The 3,427-nt window shown below is 42.1% G+C and overlaps 1 pseudogene; it reads left to right on the top strand.

The window, feature by feature from the left end:
• Positions 1-595: 595 nt before the first annotated feature.
• On the top strand, positions 596-1,895 carry LOC103548364 (elongation factor 1-gamma-like; annotated as a pseudogene).
• The last annotated feature ends 1,532 nt before the right edge of the window (positions 1,896-3,427 follow it).

The following is a 3,427-nucleotide window of genomic DNA, read 5'->3' as shown; positions in this document are numbered from 1 at the left end:
ATCCCATAAAACATATAATGGGAACACAAGGAGGTAATAAACAACAAAACTAGGAAATCAGAGACCTTTTCATACAGATAATATACTTGTGTTAGAGTTGAGTAGCCATTTTCCAGGTCATTAAGTAGGTGGAAAAGCTTTTCAAAATGAGGAGAACATATGCCAAGGCACAGAGACACGAAACTGTTATATATTTGAAAGACCGCAAGTAGTTTTGTCTGGTGGAGTAGAAGGTAAAGATAGGAAATTGGTGAGCAATCATTTGCAGTAGTAGTTAAAAGCCAAATAATGGAGACCTTATGGATCAAAGGAAATGATTATGGATTTTATTCAATAGATGATATGAAAGCAAAGTGGTATTATAAGTAAGTGTGTGCTATAATTAGATTTGCATTTTAGAAAAAGCATTCTGGCAATACATGAGACAGACTGCAGATGGGCTAGATGGGTGGTGGTCAATTAGGAATCATTTATGATGGTGCTGTGAAGAGACCACAAGGGAATGCAATGGCACTGATGGTTGGAATGAAGAAGATGAAAGGATAAATGCTAAAGCTGTTAAAGAATCAATGGCGTCTTTCTCTGCAAAATCACCATGACAGCTGGGACCTTGTAGACATATCCTGAAAACTGGAAGGCCTTCCAGGCTCTGACAGCCGCCCAGTACAGTGGAGCTCAGGTCCGTGTGCTGTCTGCACGATCCACTTCCAGTTCGGCCAAACCAACTGCACCCCTGAATTTCTCCATAAATTTCCTACTGGCAAGTTTTCAGCATTTGAGGGTGATGACAGATTCTTGTGTTTGAGAGCGATGCCATTGTCTACCATACTAGCAATGAGGAGCTGCAGGGAAGTGCTTCAGAGGCAGCAGCCTCTGTGGTGCAGTGGATGAACTTTGCTGATAGTAACATAGTACCCCCAGCCAGTACCTGATGGTTCCCCACCTTGAGCATCATGTACCACAATAAGCAGGCCAAAGAGAACGCAAAGGAGGAGGTGAGGTGAATTCCGAGGTTATTAGATGCTCACTTGAAAATGAGGACTTTTCTGGTGGTGAACTGTGACACTGGCTGACGTCACAGTTGTCTGCACTCTACTTTGGCTGTATAAACAGGCATTGGTGGCTTCTTTTTGCCAGGCCTTTCCCAATACCAACTGCTGCTTCCTCATCTGCACTACCAGTTCCACTTCCGAGTTGTCTTGGGAGAGGTGAAAATCTGTGAGAAGACGTCCCAGTTTGGTGCTAAAAAGTTTACAGATAGCCAGCTTTAAAAGGACACCCCATGGAAAGAGAAAGGTTCATGTGAGGAAAGCAGAAGCCCCAGGCTGAGGAGGAAAAGGAGAAAAAGGTGGCTGCCCCTAGTCCCGAGGAGGAGGTGGGTAAACGTGCAGGCTCTGTTTGCTGAACCAAAGGCCAAAGACCCCTTTGTTCATCTGACCAAGAGTACGTTTGTGTCGGGTAAATTTAAATCAAGTACTCCAAAGATGACACAATCTGTGACATTGCTGTATTTTGGGGACCACTTTGATAAGGATGGCTGGTCCTTGTGATACTCGAGGACTGCTTCCCTGAAGAACTCACCCAAACGTTCATGAGTTGCCTCATCATCACTGGAGTGTTCCAGTGACTGGGCAAGCTGAGGAAGAATGCTTTTGCCAGTGTCACCCTCTTTGGAACCAACAATAGCAGCCCCATTTCAGGAGTTCAGATCTTCTGAGTCTAGGAGCTTGCCTTTCCTGTGAGTCCAGATTGGCAGGTAGACTGAGTCATATACGTGGTAGAAACTGGATCCTGGCAGCAAGGAGATCCAGATGCTGATTCAAGAATACTTTTCCAGGGATGAGGCCTTCCAGGATGTGAGCAAAGCCTTCCATCAGGGCAAGGTCTTCAAGTGAATGTCTCTTGGCATTGCCAAGCTGCCTGCACTTGCCCTTCAGAGAAATGGGGGCCATTAAAGAAACTGAACATTGAAAGAAAAAAAAAATCAATGGACCTCCGTCACTCTAAAACTTGATTTTAGAGTTAATGAGAAAACATTAACAATATGAATATTATTATTAGATTTCCATATTTAAATCACTACTCTGTTTTATTTTAGTTATGAGATTTTTATTATGAATGACTGCTAAAATTTTATGAATGATGTCTGAAAGCACCAGAAGCATTTCACAGAAGAGGAGATGATTGAAGGCTGACAGACCATTTATCAGCTTGGTAAACTGAGGGTATGAGGTGGGAGGGAGGCCATCCCAACATCAGAGACTACAAAAAAATATTTCCTCTGCTTCTGTAAAGCTGGAATTCACTCTTAGTTATTGAGGAACGGAAGTCAACTTCATAGTCAAGGGGCTATAGAATTTATCGTAAATTCATTGTAACTTCGTAGAGATATAAAGAGTAATATAACTTATGGACTTTTGTTTATTCATTTATAAAATACTTATTGACAAACTATTTCCTCAGCCTTGGCACATAAATTCTGGTGAGGGTGATAAGGACAAAAATAAAGAAGTAAAATATATATTGTTAGTCAGATACTGGTAACTATGATGAAGAAAAATAAGATGGGGGGGCCAGCCTGGTGGTGTAGTGGTTAAGATTGCATGTTCTGCTTCAGTGGCCCGGGGTTCACCGGTTTGGATCCTGGGTGCGGATATGGCACGACTTGTCAAGCCATGCTGTGGTAGGCGTCCCACATATAAAGTAGAGGAAGATGGGCACGGATGTTAGCTCAGAGCCAGTCTTCTTCAGCAAAAAGAGGAGGATTGGCAGCAGATGTTAGCTCAGGGCTAATCTTCCTCAAATAAAAAAAAAAAGAAAGAAAGAAAAATAAGACAGAAGTCCCACCAGGAGCTGGGCTCCCTCAGGTCCCCTTTGTCTCCTGCTCACGAAAACGTGAAGGTCCAGGAAGAGGGCAGTCACTTCTTCATTCCTGGAAGGAAAAAAGATCTAGAATTTCCATCAGACTCTGTTCCTCTTGTTCTTACATCCCATATAATCATCCTGGTTTAGTTGCTCTCAAAATTTGTTGTATATGTATTGACCACAAAGTTTATCAAAAATACAATTGCTTTGGACTCTACAACTTACATTCTGACATGATAGAGATGTGGTGGAGCTCAGAAATATGCATTTTTAACAACACTCCAGGTGATTGTTATTCAAGAGGTCTACAAACACAATTTCACAAATGTCATTATAGTTATTCTCATTTCCAAAACAATAGAGTGAAGTTAAGTTATTGACCTGAAATGAGCCAGTAGAACAGGTATCAGAAATAGATTTCAGTGTCTGTCTCAAATACAATCTTTGAGTTTAGCTGCCAGGTGGAATAAAACATCCTGAAAGCTGGCCAGAAGACTTCCAGTATCTCAGAACTGACTGTGCATGGGAGGACATCCTTGACAAGCATTTGTCATATCAGGAG

Source organism: Equus przewalskii, chromosome 16 (assembly GCF_037783145.1).
Source record: "Equus przewalskii isolate Varuska chromosome 16, EquPr2, whole genome shotgun sequence".
Taxonomy (NCBI): domain Eukaryota; kingdom Metazoa; phylum Chordata; class Mammalia; order Perissodactyla; family Equidae; genus Equus; species Equus przewalskii.
Note: the sequence above shows the minus strand (reverse complement) of the source record. Positions and strands in the feature narration are given on the sequence as shown.